We start from the raw sequence: 17,984 nt of genomic DNA, 5'->3' as shown, positions 1-17,984 counted from the left end.
TTTGAGGGTGCTATTTATGTCTTTCTTAAAGTCCTGTATCATCACCATGAGAAATGATTTTATATCTGCATCTTGCTTTTCCATTGTGATGGTGTGTCCAGGACTTGCTATGGTGGGAGAATTAGGTTCTGATGATGCCAAGTAACCTTGGTTTGTGTTGTTTAATTTCTTATGCTTGCCCCAAGCCATCTGGTTATCTCTAGTGCTACCTGCCCTTGCTAAATTGGACTGGAGTCAGTCCTTCCTGTGATCCTGATTATGTCAGAACTCCTCAGAGTCAAGCTGTCTCTGTGATCCTGTGATTCTGTGATCCTGTGACCCTAGGCTTGTTAGAGCACCTGGGAGTGCAGCAGCTTCTTCTAGGTGTTGTGGGACTGGCTGGGGAGCCTGGGCCCAAGGTCTGCTCAGGACATCAGTCCAGAGAGACAAGAAGGAACCCAAGCCACTCTGCTGGCATAGTTCCTGTGTGCCTAGTCCTGCTGGTCCCAGTTACTTCCGGTGTTGGGACAGATGTTGGGCCCTCCTCACCTCTGATCCTGAGAGTGTCAGAGCGCCTGGGAGTGGAGCTTCCTCTGGGTGTTGTGGGGCTGGCTACAGAGCTTGTGCCCAAGGTCCGCTCAGGACACCAGCCCAGAGAGACCGGCAACAAATGTCTTAAAGAATCATGGCACCCACGTTGTCAAAGATTCTGTTGCAAACACGTGTAAACCCAGCCCTGCTGCAGGTTTGTGCATGCATGCATACATGTGTGCATGTATGCCTGTATGCCTGTGTGTGTGCACATATACACACATACACACACAAGCACACATGTGCATGTGTGCACCACAGCTCATATATGGAAATCAGAAGACAACTTGTGGGAGTTGGTTCTCTCCTCCCACCATGTGGGTTCTGAGAACTGACCTCAGGTTGTCAGGTTAGGTGATAAGTCCTTTATACCCTTTGAACAATCTCACCAGCCCTCATGTTGAAACTTAACTGTCAGTGAGATAGTTTTGAGAGATACAGACTTTCAGGGGTGATGAGCTCACGGGATCTCTGCCTTCAGGAACAAGTTAATGTCATTATTGTGGGAATGAAGAAACCAGAACAGGTTCCTGAGAGAGGAAGTGTGGTCTTGCACTTCCTCCCTGCCTTGTGAGTGCTCACTTGCCCTCACACCTGCTTAGGATACAGCATGAAGTCCCTCAACAGATAAGCACACTATGCTCCTAGGCTTTCCGGCCTGCAGAGCTATGAGGCAAACACATTTTTACTGTTTATAAACTAGCTAGCCTATGTCGTCTTGTCATAGTCAGTGGCAGAAACAGACTAAGACCAAAAAGATGATGGGGCCAAAGAAATATAGCTACCATCCAAACAGATAGCACATATCCTTCCCTCCTTCATCAACATCATAACCCCAACATGGCCCCTGTGCTTCTTCTGGCTGCTAGGTGACCCAAGCTAGCCTGTTGTTCTCACACATCCCTTCTCTAGCGCTCATGTGACACACTGACCTTGGTGGAGGCATTCGCCAACAAGTATCCCTGAGCTGAGCCCCAAACTTCTCTGACCTTCTGCTGGCTTAGGAGAGCTGTGACTAGGAGGTGACATATCAGACAATTCCAGGGTAGAAGGTAAAGGAGTCATAGTAGAAGTGAAGGAACTCTAGAATGAGGCCTCAAGGTTCCAAATGGAAATTTCTAGAAACTTTATCATGTGGTGAAGAACCTATCTCAGAGGAATGGACCAATGATTGGGAAGAACTCAAGTGACATATAAGACATTTTACTAGGTAAGTTCATCTCAACTCCAAGGTGACAGGACACTGATAGCTGTCACCAACATGGAAGCCTGGGGAAACCTCATGGGTTATGGGTTGCCACTGAGGGTCAGTTCTTGTGCCCAGCCAGAGGTGTGGGCATATCTGTCATAATTCTGACTGGCCTCCTTGGCTGCATTCTCAAAGGCACAGTGAGGCATAAGGGCATCAACCCGGGTTTACCACGTGTATCCAGCCAAAGTGCACAGCAGATTCCAACATGAGCCTCCTGGATATTAAATATGGAGAAGTCTCTTAACTTGTATGTAAATCTGCTTCCTTATCTGGCTTAATAAATATGAAAATCATGGTTTAAAGTATCTGGCATGGTGCTTAGATCAAAGGTGAAACACAGAGATGGCTGTGGTAAGCAGCGGTGGTGTTGGTTTTGAGAGGTCTAAGAACGAAAGGATCCAAAGAAAGGCGAGATAGTTCCTATCTTTAAAGTCTCTAATATATGGGCTGGAGGCATGGCTCAGCAGTTAAGAGCACCTACTGCAAAGGACTCAAGTTCAGTTCCTGGCACATACCTAGGACAACTCATAATGACCTATATCTCCATGTCCAGGACATCTGACGCTGCTTCCAGACTCTGTGGGCACACATGTTGACATAAGACACACAAATAAAGTAATACAAATCTTCAAAGTCTGTAATCCCGGGGAGAGAGAGAGAGAGAAAGAGAGAGGGGGGGAGAGAGAGAGAGAGAATAGGGTGGCTGTATGACTGTCATACAAAATAAGACTACAAAAAGATGTCACTTTCCTTGCAACTCTAAAGGAATTCTCACTACACACAGCCCTGGTGATTGGAAATAAGTTCTGCATCAGATAGGAAAGGAGCTGTTCAGAAAAGCTTCCTGCTGGGGGGGGGGGTAGGGGGGATAGAGGAGGGGCAGTTCAAGAGGTGTAGAGATATGCTGCAGGCCCAGATGTTCAGGCAGAAGGAGACAGAAACCAAGATCACGAGGCAGAAAGAGGAGAAACTACCCTGAAACTGCCGTTCTGAGCTGAGATTGAGAAGAGCTGAGGAGAGATCAGACGCGAGTGTGGGAACTTGGAGAAAGCCCTTGACACCACGCTAAGGAGTTTGCACTTAATTCAGTGGTCAATGGGGAGCCGTTGGTGGCTGTCTGTACAGCCGTGCCGGACTAAATTAAGCATAAACAGTACTTAATAGCTGAAGTGGGACGGCCCAGAAATAGCTCTTGACTCAGGAACAGGCTGAGCACAAGGTAATAAGGAAGAGAACTCTGATCAAAGCAGAGATGTTAATTAAATTTCTAATTATTGAGAAAGGCCATTAGCAGCCCAGGTTGCCAAAGACAACCGCTGAGGAAGGGCTAGAAATCAGAGCGTTCACCCCAACCTTGGCTAGGGTCAACCAAGGTGGGTGCCTGCCTGTCTCAGTGGAGAGAGAAAAGGGTTGAGGACATTAATACGAGGTAGCTCGACACTCGAGGATGTGTGTTCTCTACAAGGTCGGAGCCCAGGCTCCAAAGGTCCATGTGGCTATGCTGGACACACTTTGACATGATGCGGTGACTCTCCAAAGAGCCAGTACTGGATCTCTAATTTTGTTCCCTTTACCACAAGACAAGTGCCAAGTTATCGCTCTCTATGCTGCTAAGGTCTCCAATGGTTAAAAAGGATGCCCTTTTTTTTTTTTTAACTCTATTTACTTACTTTGTATCTTAGTATCAACCCCCCTTCCTTCCAATTCCCCTCCTCAAAGTTCCTACCCATTCTGCCCTCCCCTTCTCCTCTGAGAAGGGGAAACTCTCCCCATCACACCACACCACACACACACACACACACACACACACACACACACACACACACCCCAGCACATCAGCCACTGCAGGACTAGGCAACATCCTCTCTCACTTAGGCCAGACAAGGTGACCCACTTAGAGGAACAGGATCCCCCAGCAGGCCACAAATGCAGGGACAACCCTGCTCCAGTTGTTGGGGGGACCCACATGAAGACCAAGCTGCATATCTGATACATATGTTGGCGGGGAGGGGGAGGGCTTTCTCAGAAGGAGAAAGAGCTATTGGAGGTGGAGGGAGGGAGGGATCTGGGTGGGAGAAGAGAGCAGGGTGGTGGGGGATGGGTAGAAGATTAGGTATAAGGAGAGCAGGAGAGAGAGAGAATGGAAATCAACAGCAAGTGAGGGCCATTCCTAGTATGTGCCAGAGACCTGAGATGTCAGGGGTAGGAAGAGCAGGGCTGGGGGGATGGCAGGGTGTCTATGGGGGTGGCTCTAGCTGAAACTCCTAGGAGTGGGGAATATGGAGCCTGAAGTAGCCACTTCCTGTAACCAGGCAAAACTCTCAGAAGAGGGATAAGGACAGCAATCCACCCACAAAACCTTTAACCTAAAATTTTCCCTGCCTCCAAGGTATGCAGGGACAAAGACAGAGCAGAGACGGAGGGAATGGCCAACCAGTGACTGGCCCAGATTGAGTCCCATCCCATGAGCAAGAATCAGTCGCTGGCACTATTGATGGTACCCTGTTATGCTTGCAGACAGGAGCCTAGCATAACTGTCCTCTGAGAGGCTCCACCCAGCAGCTGACTGAAACAGATGCAGAGACCCACAGCCAAACTTTAGATGGAGCTCAGGGAGTCTTGTCAGAGAGTCAGGGGAAGGACTGAGGGACTCAAAGAAGACAGGGACTCCACAAGGAGACTAACAGAGTCAACTAACCTGGATCCTTGGGGACTCCCAGGACTGGAACCACCAACCAAAGATCAAGCACAGGCCAGAACCTCTTCACCCTGCCACACTCACATATGTAAAAAGTATTCCTATCAGAAAGTGTTCCGTTCATTTGAATACTTAGTAACTCACCACTGGGTCATTTGGTCACTGACGAGTGGGGATGGTTAGACAGCAACCTTAGGATATCATTGGTCATTTGTATATGACAGTATACAAAAGTGTGGGCATGGATGTTGAAGTGGAACAATACTGTGTTAGCAATATACATCACTCTGCAGTTGATTAAAAACATTCACACACAACTTGTCTCATTAGAGATACAATTTACATTCCCTACAAGCATTTGAAAAACAGAGTCCTAGAAAGTCTCAAAGGTGCTCTCAGGCATGCTCATCAACATGAACTGGGCTTTATTTTTCTGTGCGAAAATATATTATCGGATGTAAAAATTATACCCCGAGGCAGTAGTTCCCAACCTTCTTAATGCTGTGATCCTTTAATACAGTTCTTCATGTTGTAGTGACACTCTGACCAACCGTAAAACTATTTTTGTTGCTACCTCACAACTGTAGCTTCTCTACTGCTATGAATTGTAATGTAAACATCTGATATGCAACTCCTGTGAAAGGGTTGTTTGAACTCTCAAGGGGTCTCGACCCACAGGTTGAGAACCACTGCCCTAAGGCATAGCATAAGGTCCTTGTCCTCCTAAACATAACCCTGCTGGTGGGAGAAAATGAATATGGCCATAGCTCAGGGGGAAACAATCAGTACACCAAGGCTTTCATGGCCATGATGAGAATTTAAAGGAGAAAATCCCCAGGATGGCTTCTGGCAGATGTGTAGATTCATCTTATCTACACATCTGCCACAACAGAAACACACGTTCCCAAAGCTTAGGAAGCCAGCCAGTGATTTCTCTAATCCCTACCTATAAACTTCTAGCCCCATGCTCCTGCAAGCAAGACTCCTTCCCTCTCTGTGGCCTGCCATCTGTGTATAACTACACCTCCACGTAGCTCAGAAAAAACGCACGCTCCACTCACAACCCAGCCATACAAAGGAGCAAGGAACGAACAACGGGGATGTGTGATCTTTGTCCCGGAAGCCGCATTTCCAGATGAAATACTATGGCTATGGAGAAAGGGATGATGAATACTGAAAAGTAATTAGTGTGAGGTTCGCTCAGGGGTCTTGAGGGATGGGTAGCAATGTGACAACGGCTCTGGGCCAGCAAAGGGGGAAAATCCGTCATGATAAGCAGAGTGGTTTGTGTGAGTGTGAGTCAGGAGGTATACCCAGGGTCAGTTTTCACATTCGGAGGGAATAAGGCTCCCGGCAGCGGCAGCTGAGATGAAAGAATAACACCAGGGGTTTTCACTGGGACCTTAGGTATGGTTCTATAGACTTTAAAAATCAAGCGGAGTGGCTTAGAGCTAAGCTCCTGTGTCTAAGAACACTGTGTGGATCGGGACTTCAAGGGTGGATGAGCTGGGTTAATGGTGGGAGCCAGTGGTATACTAGGAGGGCTCTTTCAAGGGTCGGTGCCTAGCAGGCAAAGACTCCACTTGAGAAAGAAGCCCTGCTGCAAAGGTGGTGTGAGAGGCAGTTCATGAGAGAGAGAGAGAGAGAGAGAAGTCTGTGCTCTATTGATCTGCCTGGGTAAAGGTTGCTTGGGAGGGGTCCTCCCCCAAGAAACCCATTTATCCTGCCTATGCAGGAAGCACGCAATACCAGAATTGCGCCCAACAACAAACAAAAGTCAAACACAGCTATATGAGTGCATTAGCCTGGCACACAGGAGATCAATGTTTATTGAGTGAATGGCTAAATGCATAAATAAGCAAGATGTAGGTTACAGAACACAGGTGGGACTGTACCAAAGAGAGACAATGAAAGTCTAGCAAAATAGGGTTGGGGAGACAGCTCAGTGGGCGGGAGCAGTTGCCCCTTCTGCAGAGGACCTGGGTCTGGGTTCCCACTATTCCCACCAGGCAGCTCGCAATGACCATTCATTGCAGTTCCAGGAGATCTGACAGTGTCTGGGCTCCACAGGCACCTGCACACGTGCGCTACACATATACACATGCAGGCATTTACACATATGCATCAAATAAAAATAAATAAATCTTAAAATTTAAAGATCTGGTAGAGAGCCAGTTGACATATTCACAGAGAGGAAACTTATTTTTTTTCTTTTCATGCCAACTGTCATAGCAAAGCTGTGACTTGTGGCACTAAAGAGTACGTTGACACACTAAAATATTCCCTACACCAAACTGATGCGTGTGCATATCTGTGAAATGGAGTGTGGGGGCTTGGGGGTACGTGCAGACACCAGGTATGCCTAATTGTACACATTCAAATCTTTGTGTTCTTTGTCTCAACTGCCCACATTTCCTGAGCAGGATATGTGTGGGTTGTTCTCGTGTGGCCATTATTTTCGGCTCACTCTTAAATATTTCAATTCCCATTCTATGAATGAATCAAAGGGAGGTTGCCTTGGCAACCGTTCACCTTTCTCTAATCAAGCCTCCTGAACAGCCTCAAGTGGCTTCTGGAGATAAAAGCCCTCAGCACGTGCAGAGCCAGAACCTCTCCCACTGCACAGAGGCCGACAGGCTCAGGGAGAGGGGCCGCGGGGACCAGACTCGGGGAAACACCACCTCCCTGCCTTTCACGCTTGTAACCACAGCCATTCATGCTAGCAAATGAACAGTAGACGCGATTCTGCAAGGACAAAGGATATTAAGAGGCTCTTTGTCAGTGAGCTTGTGAACCTTCTCTTTCCCAGATAACCTTGGCGTTGCTCAAGGAGAAGACAGGTTCATCAAATCCTTCCTATGCCCAGTTGCCCTGGGAAGTACTGCGGAGGAGGCAGAAAGCTGTTATTTTACAAGTGCTTGGATGTTCTGTTCTCATCCAGATCTTTATATGATTTACTTGGCATGTTCTGTTCTGGGCTCTAGCAGAAGGCTAGGAGTCTCATCAGGGGCACACATACACACACACATGCACACACCCCAGCCTCTGAGAGGGGAGAGAGGAACGTCCTCAGGGGCAGAGCGAAAGGAGGCATAGTCAGAAGCCAGTTTTGAAATCTGAGTTGCTTGTCTTAGTAGGGAAAGAGATGACCTGGCTAATTGAAAACAGGAAGGACATTCCTGGAGCTGGAGAGATGACGGCTCAACAGTTAAGAGCACTGGCTACTCTGGCAGAGAACACAGTTCAAATCCCAGCACCCATGTGGCTGCTCACAACCATCTTTAACTTCAGTTCCGGGCAGATACATCGCCCCCTTCTGGACTCTGTGGGTACTGCATGCACATAGTGCACAGATACAACAGCAGGCAAAATACTCATCTACAATATATCTTCTTTTTTTAAATTTTCAAAGAATAAAAGGAGGAAGAGTATCTCTGGCTCCCTATAGACATGGGTGGTTTGGAAGTGAGAAGAAAGACCCCCGCCCCCGGTAGCAAAAACAGGGACCTCACAAGTTTAGATTTCCTGTATTTTTTTTCTTGCCTATGACTTGGGTTCCTGTCCTTAGGATTCTGTTAAATTTCTACAGGATGCTGCTCCCTATAATTCTAAGCCTTGATTGGAAAGGATTGTGAGAAAGGCACCAAATGCTCCTGTTCTGAAAGTGCTCTTGTATACTGCAGTAGAATACAGGGGTTAAGATAGAGGCACAAGCTATTTCTCCCTCAGAACCAGAGCCCGACAGCCCTCAACAATGGCAGCAGGTCCTCCAACTGCGGTGTATAAGAGAGTTGAATTTTCAGGTTAGCTCTGACTGTGAATGAAAAGATGACTCGGGCGCAGGAGAGGAGTGTGTCGGGGACATCTGCTTTTGTATTTGTATGAGATTTATTTTTCCACAAGTATTTTCGCAGATAAGGCTTACCCTGAAAAGTTTTAGGAGCTGTTAGAGGCTCCTGGAGAAAAATCATAATAATTTCAACATCAAACAGAATAATATATGAATTTAGACCAACTCCCAGCCAGATTTATGAAGCTTATAAACTGGTTTGGCCTCATGAAACCTTAGGTGGGGCAGTAATATAATTTTTCCCTAGCTTACAATATAATTTTTATATAATTATAAATATAATTTTATTTAATATAGGAGTTGCCTAACTCCTTCATGAGAGGATATTTACCTTTTTTTAAAGGTTAAATTAATGAACTATTCATTTGTTTAAAAGTCTGAGGTTGACTTAGTGTTAAGATGTCAAATGTTACATAGACATACACACAGGTAATTATTTACTACATGAAAAATGGCTCAGAAGAATAGTACTGGGGGCTGGAGAGATGGCTCAGCAGTTAAGAGCACCAACTGCTCTTCCAAAGGTCCTGAGTTCAAATCCCAGCAACCACATGGTGGCTCACAACCATCCATAATGAGATTGGACACCCTCTTCTGAAGTGTCTGAAGACAGCTACAGTGTACTTATATATAATAATAAATAAATAAATCTAAAAAAAAATAGTACTGCCACACCTTTGTGACATCAGGGGACTGATCCCAGCATAGCCCTTGGAATGGCAGATATTCAAATTCCCTGTAAAAATGGTATAGCATATGCATACAGGCCTACTCAAGTCTTCAAAACTCATTTCTAGATTATGGGTACAAGTGACGTAAAGAGTTGGTGTGCTGCATTGCTCAGAGAACCAAGATGGGGAACCACATAGTCTACACATGTTCAAATACACGTGTAACTTTTTCCTGAATACTTTGTATCGGTAGGTGGCTGAATCTATGGGTACATAACCCCTGCATAGGGAGAACTTTGATGTAAATCAAAGTTTACAGTATGACCCACTTGTATAAAGCACCTGCCGTATCCATTTGGTGTAAACAATGGCCAGTGTATAAATCAAAATTACAATATAACCAAACTACAAGGGTAGAAGGTCAAAAGAAGTGTGGGAAGGGGGTTGTATGATGTGTGTATATGTATGTCGTAGGAGCAAAGAAAAGGAAAGTTCGCCTCCGCCTTATAGGCTAAGAAGTCATGATAAATCACTAACAACATAAACACGCACAGCGCCCACCTCAGTGGAGAAGATGTCCCACCAGAATGGCCTAAGGATGATAGAGTGCGGGAGGGTCCAGCTCACTATGGGTGGTACAACCCTTGGTCTGGTGGTTCTGGGTCCACAGGAATCAGGCTGAGGGAATTATGAGGAAAAGCTAGTCACCAGTGTTCTACCATGGCCTCTGCTTTAGTTCCTGCCTCCAGGTTCCGGCCCTGTCTTCTGTCAGTGGTGGACTGTTACCAGGAAATATAAGATGAAATAAACCCTTTCCTTCCCAAGTTGTTTTTGGCTATGGTGTTTTATCACTACAGTAGAAACAGGGCCCTTAAGGGGAGTGGGAAGTGATACTTTTCCTAGCAAGTCTCAGAACATGGCTTGTTTGCCTCTGTGTGTGTGTGTGTGTGTTGCACACACATGAGTATATAACTGTGCAACCAGAGGCCAAAGGATGCTGGTGTTTTAAACACATTGTACTGTATTATTTTGATGCAGGATCTCTCACTAAACTGGAAGCTTGCCTGGGGCTGGCCGGTCAGCAAGCTCATGATCCACCTGTTTCCGCCCCCTCAATGCTCAGGTTACAGACTCATATCCCCATGGCCAGCTTTCTATGCGAGTGCTGGGGATTCAAACTAGGTCCTTGTGTTTGTAGAGCAAGCCCTCTTTCACACTGAGTCATCTTCTTGCTTCCAATGTGACTTTGTAAATTCTGCATGTAACTTTAAGAGAAGAAATACCGAGTTCAAAGATCATCCATGGGTGGACCATAGAGATGCAAACACCCTAAAATGACACGCGCCCCATCCTCCGTCTACAGCATTCTATAACAGGTCCTCAGGCCCAGCAGGGTCAGACCCTGCCCTCTGATACAGGATGGCGACATAGGAAGACACAAAGCGGCTGTTTAGAACAAGATGCTGAGGGGAGAGCCAGTTGGAGAAAGTCCTGGAAGAAAGTGCTTGGACCAGAGCTGCTTCTGACAGAAAAGCTTTGGGAGACCAAGCTTGGTACTTAGACCCACCTTAGATCACATGCCAGCCTCTAACCTAAGCCAGACACTGTGACAGGACCGAAATAGATCTCCACTCTCATGTGACATCTCTTCCAGTTATGGAAGATCAAGTGTCCCATCCTGGGGACAGACCATCATCTGAGGACGTTACAAATAGGACAAATGCTCAGAGGAAGCCTGAACACCAAGTTTGCCTGACACTCAGGCATTCCAAAGGCAGCCTAACCACTGGGCTGTGTGTGAGCGGCTGTGAGCGGCTGTGAGCGGCTGTGAGCGGCTGTGACTTTCCTTTCTAAGGCATGACTGTTTGGTCCCTCAGTCATCACAGAAGGGGGGGGGGGCGGGAAAGGGGGAGGAGGAAGTGGTGACAGCTAATTCATAAGATGCTTCTCATAGATGATCTCTCCTAGACCACAAAGGTACAAACCCATAAGCCTTGGGCCATCCTTCTCTATTGCCTGACATATCCCACCGAGCAGCTACCTGGGACAAAGGTCATCTATGAACTTCAGATAAAATAAGTCCTTCAAAAAGTCCTGGTCCTTACACATCAGTGATGTCATCACATGGTCATCTAAACCAGAAAGAGGAGGCAATGTGATGCTCCTGGGTACAGACTCAACAGAATCCACGTCAGAGTACAGTAGAGACAGCTCATCGTCCACGTCCATGGTGGTACTGTTCATGACAGCTACGTTATGCAACCAGCCTCGTCTCCCATCAACAGACTGAGAAATAAAAACACTATACACACACTGGAGTGTATTCAACCACAAAGAAAAACAGAACCATGTTATTTGTAGGAAAATGAGTGAAACAAAAAATGATCATGTTAAATAAAATAAGCCAGGCTCAGAAAAAAAAAAAAAACAAAAAAACACTCCATTTTTCTCCCATTGAGAATCGACATTTAAGAAGAACAGCGGGCATGAAAACAAAAGGCAGGCTCTTTAGGAAGAGACAAGGTACCCACAAGGAAACAGGACAAGAATAAAGGGCAGCAGAGGACCCAGGGGGGGGGGGCGGGGCGAGGGGGGGGCTGGGATGTGAGTGCATCGGACGCGTATCCAAACAGGAGATAAGGAAATCTGCTCCTGTACGGTATTCCATTCAGATAAGATCTAGAGAAGGGGTGGAGGAGCTGTGGAATCAACTGGAGGCTGTGGCCCAGCGACTGAGCAGTGAGCTGTGGCCGATCCATGATCCTCTGAACAGCGGACATCAGCAGCATGTTCCCTATTGGTTGTGGAAGATTTACTTGACTAAACGGAACTAAAAATTCTCTTTTCTGATTCAGTCCTAAACAGAATCTCATTCTAAATGTCAGGAGCTTTTTTTTGATCTCTCCACTTGCCTGCTTGCTTGTCTGTTTCTAACTGGAGACTAACACTGTTGGGAATATCTGTTTGATTCGGTCCAGGGGATATTTTGGTGTTCGGAGTTCGCTTTCAAAAAAAAAAAAAAAAAAAAAATGCAGGGAACCAATTCTGGTTCTAACTAGTTCAAAAACTGGTTTGTTTTATTTTTAAAGTGCACACATTTGGTTCTTGGTTTCTAAGTTTGGTTTTCTTTTTGCTTCTTTCTTTTAATGGAACTTGGGAGTTGAGTGCCTGGCTCAGCTTATTTGGGATTTTGGCATTTAATTCCGCTTGAGTCCTGGCTCTGGACTCCCGTTGGCTGGCGCTAACAATGCAGCTTGCTTGGCTTGTCTTGGCAGGTGCTGGCACTGTGAAGCGGGACAGGTGCTGTGCTCTTAAACTGGGTATGCATAGCCAAGGAGAAGCCCGATAATGGCACACAAAAGGCTGGCAATAGAAGGCCCCTCTGGGGCCAGGTACCCCAGTGCTCCTCTTTAGAGAGACTAGGAACATAGAGCAGGGAGCCATCTGAGCCAAGATGGCACCATTAAACAACTGGGAGTCAAAGTACTGATGTCCTGACTCCTGTACACCTCGCTGGGCTCTTCAGAAGTAACCCTTCAGAGTCACACCTAGACTCTCAAATTGTCAATCCGGGGAGCAAAGCAAAGTGCTGTAAGGCTGCCCCCCCCCCCAACCTCTCCAAACCTCTCTGTATTCCCTGAGCCTTGCCAGGGCTTGGAGTGGGAGGGAGAGACGCCCAAAGCTCTGCACAGTGATTCAGAGACGCAGTGGGTGTGCAGAAAAGCCAGCAGGTATTTAAAAGACCCAAGGCACTCACATAGAAACAAGCCTATAAATTCTACCCCATCACTGTTGCCAAGGCGATGCAGGTGGGCCTGGAGCCGGCTCTCTGGCAGGAAACTCCCACCTCCTCACACACACACACATTGTTCATGCTGCACACGGCTTCTTATGACATCCCTCCTTTCCAGCCGGATGACCAGAGACCCACTCCTTTTCCTGGATAATGTGGCTCATTTATCCAAATGTCAGCTGGACCGACGTGCCCTGGGGGGCTGCAAAGAGCCCAAAATGGCTATTTCCCCTGAGCCCAGAGATGCTCAGCAGGGAAGAGCCTCATGTGGGTAGAAACACAGAGACTGTCCACAATTCAATCCAGGAACTGCCGTGCGGTTCATACCGATTCCTTATCACCGATTCAGCCCTTCCTGGCTAATCAAACAAATACTGGGCTGAGGGTGTCTTCTCAGCAGCCTACATTCCAGTCAGTAAAAATGTTGTGCGAGGCATGAAAACTGAGTCCGTGTCTTAAATGGCATAGTGGTGGCAGATCCATAAAGGCAGGAAGAAAACAGCTGGGCTCTGACCTCAGCGGGAGAGTGGGGGAGAAAGGGTTAATTAAGCCACATTTTGACTGTTTCTTCCCCTACCCTCACAAAGGAATCTGTAATGTGTTTCTAATCCCCTCCCTGACTTCGAGGTACACCGAGACACCTTTTGATTCCAACACAGCTGCTGTGATCAATGGTGGCAGCTTGGCCATATGGCACCCGCCTGCAGGCCCCACCAGAGAGCATCAGGCCCATCATCCATAGACTATGCTGCCCACCCTTCCTTCCTCTGCTGCAAACTCAGCTGCACCCAGAGTGCTCTCCCTCTTCCCGTGGCCGTTCATGGTGCTTCGTGAATGTGGAAAGATGGATCTAACGGTGTGACCGTTGAAAGCCAGGGATTAGTCCCTCTAAATTAGCCCAATAAAGCAATTACAACAGAGATGATCTGTCCCAAATGTTATTGACTGCAGTGTTGGGGCTGAATGAACTATTGCATGCACTAACTAATGGGGGCTGAGAGTCAAGTGTGCGGTTTGATCTAGATGCATGCTGTAGTGAGATGCGTAGAGGAGTGAATGGGACAGAGAGAGCCAGCCTCACAGAGCAGTAAATCCTGGGAGGGACCTGAAGAAAACAGCATCTACCCTTAGTCCTCCCCGTACTAGAAGAGGGCCATGTCCCTGGGTGTCTCAGCCTCATCCCTTTTCCCTTACCCCTGTAGAAAGCTCTGCAGCAACACCCTTTTGCTTGAACTATTTAGGAAGGAGGTAAGAGTCTGCGTGTCCTGACCAGGGTGGGCCTGGGGTAACTCTTTCTACCTAGCTGTCAGAACTCTCAGCCACATGAAGAAATGGGATGAGGGGCAAAGAATGTGGCCCAGTGGTAGACTGCTTTCTTAGCGTGTGCAAGGTGTTAGGTAAGACCCCCAACATTACAAAAGGAAAAAAGCAACCATCAAAAGGGAATAAGGTAGATTCACAGGCAGAGCTCAGAAGCGATGAGGAGGCCTTCAAAGCTTGCTTGAGTGTTATGTGCTCCATTCAGTATTTTCAGGGTATGACATGTAAATGGTCCCAGGAAAAGGCCTTTCAGTGGGATCGCAGCTTACATACATGATTAGTATTTGCAAATTTGAAGAAACCACATTGGAATTTCATTTGAAGCTTTCCTTCTGAGACCTCACAGGGTTCTGGGTAGCAAGAGTCCTTCCAGACAGCACTTGGGGGTTGAGTTCATGCAGACCCAGCTCTGTCCCTGTTTCCAGTGCTAGAAAATGGAGACAGACGTGTCCCCACATCTCCCACTGTGGGCAGGTGGAGACAGTGACATTTGTGCTTCTTGCTTGTCCCAGGCGCTGAATAAATGCTGGTTCTCTTGTTTCTTCCTTCTCCCCAAACTGTGGGTATCATTAGACTCCATACAACCCTAATCATAATGGAAAGAATTACACAGCGCAGTAAGAGCCCATGAAGAGATATTCTCCCTGATGGACATGTGTTGAGGCCGACCAGGAAAACCCAACATGGAGTGATTGTAAAGAAAGCAGCCGGTTTTCAAATGTCCCTACAAAATGCCAACTGTGTTAGATGCACGGCTGTCTTTCCCATACATTCTTGGAAGACAAAAGAAGAAAAAGAGAAAGGGAGGGAGGAAGGAGGGGGGGAGAGAGTGGGAGAGGGGAAAGGAGAGGGAGAGAGAGGCCTAACAATTCTAGAGAGAGACCAAGGAAATTCTTTACATCCTGTCTCCTGATTTCACGCACACTGCTCAATGTCCAGTGAGTGCTATTTTACGCATACGTGGACATCCAGTTCCAACTGTCCAAACAAGGCGCTGTCCCTCAGGACTTAAAGCATGCGTGCTTTGCGCTCGTTGAAGAAGGATGTTTCCAGAATTATGAGCTGGTTCCATCAGGCAAGGCCTGTGTGGTCTGTGAGCAGGGTGGCAGAGGGGAAACATCTCAGTCACAGCCCTCTACAAGAGTCCTTCCAGACAGCAAACTCAGGGAGTACACGGGAAGACCCCCAGGCAGGGAGTTCCCTCTGCCATCCAGTGCCCTCTCAGCTCCAGGCGCAGGACATTGGAACCCCACGCACGCACAGAACTATGGGAATCCTCAGTTCACTGTGAGACAGAGAACAAATCTATATGAGAGCATTTCAACGTGAATCGGAGAAGATCTGGAACTCTGCTGGGGCTGTGCGTCTGGCTGGCTTCCTTGCTAGGTAAAAAAAAAAAAAAGTAGGTATTAGCTTTAGATACCAAGAGAATCTCTGTCAAGGCCAGGGAAGCTTCTACACAGCTCCTTCCCTCCCTTGCTCCACCGTCTCCAATTTTCTCACTCAATGCGGGAAGTTTCCACTGCAACCAAACTCAGCCACCCACACCCAGGGTGGATTGGACCACAGAAATCTCCTTTATCAAAGACTGAAGTTGAGTAGGGGGTGGTGGGGTGTGCCTGTAATCCCAGGACTCAGCAGGCTAAGGCAGGAGGAGGATCATGAGTTTAAGGCAGGCTTGAGATACACAGCAAGTTCCAGGCTAGCCTGGGCTACATCTACATACTGAGACTCCATCTTGAAGAAGGAGAAACATGATCCAGGCTTGGTGTCACATCACCTATAATCTCAGCACTGGGAGGCAGAGGCAGGAGGGTGGAGAGCTGAAGGCCACTGGAAGACACAGTAACGTCTTGAACAAGCTGAAGTAAATAGTAAATCCCAAGCCAACCTTGGCTCCATATCAGGACCCTGCCTAAATGCATGTGTGGCCTGCGGTGAAGCTTAGCACTTGCCCTGTAAGCAGAAGGACCCGAGTCTGATCCCCAGAACCCACATTCAGAACCAAGCAGACTTGTCAGCACCTACTTGCAATCCTAGAAAGCGTGGGCAAGAAACAGGGGGATGCCCGGGCCTCTCTGGCCCGCAAGCCTAGTCTACTTGGTGAGTCCCAGGCCGAGGAGAGACCCTGTCCCAAAACAAACGAAACAACAAGACAAAACAAACAAACAAACAAAATAAGAAAACAAAGTGTTCAGGCTCTGTGGGGAAAGGTGCCTGCTGCCAAGCCTGGCAAGTTGGGTTTGATCCCTGGGGCAAATGTGATGGAAGGAGAGAGACAACTCCTGCAAGCTGTCCTCCATATATACATGCATGTGCGTGGGCACGCCGAAATTAAAAAAAAAAATGTAATGACACTTGAAGAACAATAGCCAAGGTTGCACTTTTCTGGCCTCCGGATGTACACACGCATGCTGTGGACCATACATGCACACATGCATCTGCACACGTGCATCTACACACACATGCACACACGCATGTCTATCTGCACACACATGTGCACACACATACGCACATGTACATGCACACATGCATCTACGCACACGTGCACACATGCATGTCTATGCACACACATGAGCACACACATACGCACATGTACATGCACACATGCATCTGCACACACATGTGCACACACACACACATACACACACGTACATGAACACACACATGTCTGTGAGGCTGTGCTTCCTGTATTGCTTTCTTCTTTTCTATCCCCTCTCAGACTTCCAACCTTGCAGTCTGCAGCCGCTTCCAGCACAGAGCCGCTGTCAGCACTGGCAGAGGGCCTTCGCCATATTTGGACAATGAATTTACAAAGCATATGGGGTGACAATGTTCTTTAATGAGGCACAATCCCGCAGGGACCAGTTCAGTATCACAGCGAAATTAATATGCAGATTAGAGCATGTGAAAGCTCTTTGCACACAGTAGTGAGGACCCATAAGGCACCAGACATTAAACAAATGGGTGCCAGGAATGCATCAACAGAAGAGCCCAAGTGAAGATCTGGCCCACAAAGTGGAGAAAATACTAAATTCGCTGAGAAATGGGCATAAACCATAAGGCTGCAAAGTGTTCCACTATGGTGGTGGAACATCTGCAATATTCAAGACAAGACCTTACCGAATACGTGTGCAGCAAGAAAGGCCATTCTGTCAGACTAAACAGGGAAGAACGGACTAAAAATCCCAGCAGCCATGTGTGTAGTGCCCAGGGGACAGTCAGGGTTCACGAGGAAGAATTCAGTGTCTGGTGATACTATTGAAACTAGTAATGAGGGAGAGATAAATCAAATTTGGGGAACTTGGTTCCAAATACAAATCTGGGGGGTGGGCAGTTCTTTAACGGGGAAAGCTATTTAACCAAGCTAAGAATTTGTTATAGTCATCCAGGAAAGAGGAAAGCTCATCACAGGCAGCCTTTGATGGAAGATGCATGGCCCAGGGAAGTAACTGAATCTGTCACCAGAAGGTCACCCATTTTACGTTTTATGGTTTGTAACAACAGATAGGTATGGCTAGGCAGCTTGTGCAGTGCTTCAGGACTCCAAGTTCCACATAGAGGATAATAAATAATTGAGACAATAAAATTTTATAAGTGCAAACCTAAGAATATCTTTTTAATGGCTGGTGTGAAATGTGCTGGACTGAGACCAGAGTAATAAAACAGAATCCTGGCCGGCATATCGGCATTTGGTTACGGAGAGCCAGCAGACACACCACCCTCCTTCAATACACACGTGCCACCATGAACGCATTTCAGACCAGTGAAATCCACACCAGGCCACTCCTTCACATACAAAGGTGGAAAGTTTGAGGCCAGCAAGGTGG

General features: G+C 47.2%; 2 long non-coding RNA genes across 2 annotated transcripts in view; one reads left to right on the top strand and one right to left on the bottom strand.

The window, feature by feature from the left end:
* LOC116071329 overlaps positions 1-1,616 on the bottom strand; it is a 5,402-nt gene extending 3,786 nt beyond the window's left edge. Inside the window, exon 1 of the long non-coding RNA XR_004110822.1 lies at positions 1,503-1,616. This is a non-coding gene — a long non-coding RNA (uncharacterized LOC116071329). The remainder of the gene's footprint in view (positions 1-1,502) is intronic.
* A 79-nt stretch (positions 1,617-1,695) lies between these two features.
* Positions 1,696-13,756, top strand: LOC116071328. The gene is made up of 2 exons (XR_004110821.1): positions 1,696-1,780; positions 13,462-13,756. It is a non-coding gene; the product is annotated as an uncharacterized LOC116071328 (long non-coding RNA).
* The last annotated feature ends 4,228 nt before the right edge of the window (positions 13,757-17,984 follow it).

This window comes from Mastomys coucha, unplaced genomic scaffold (assembly GCF_008632895.1).
Source record: "Mastomys coucha isolate ucsf_1 unplaced genomic scaffold, UCSF_Mcou_1 pScaffold22, whole genome shotgun sequence".
NCBI lineage: Eukaryota > Metazoa > Chordata > Mammalia > Rodentia > Muridae > Mastomys > Mastomys coucha.
This window is presented reverse-complemented; position numbering and strand designations above follow the sequence as displayed.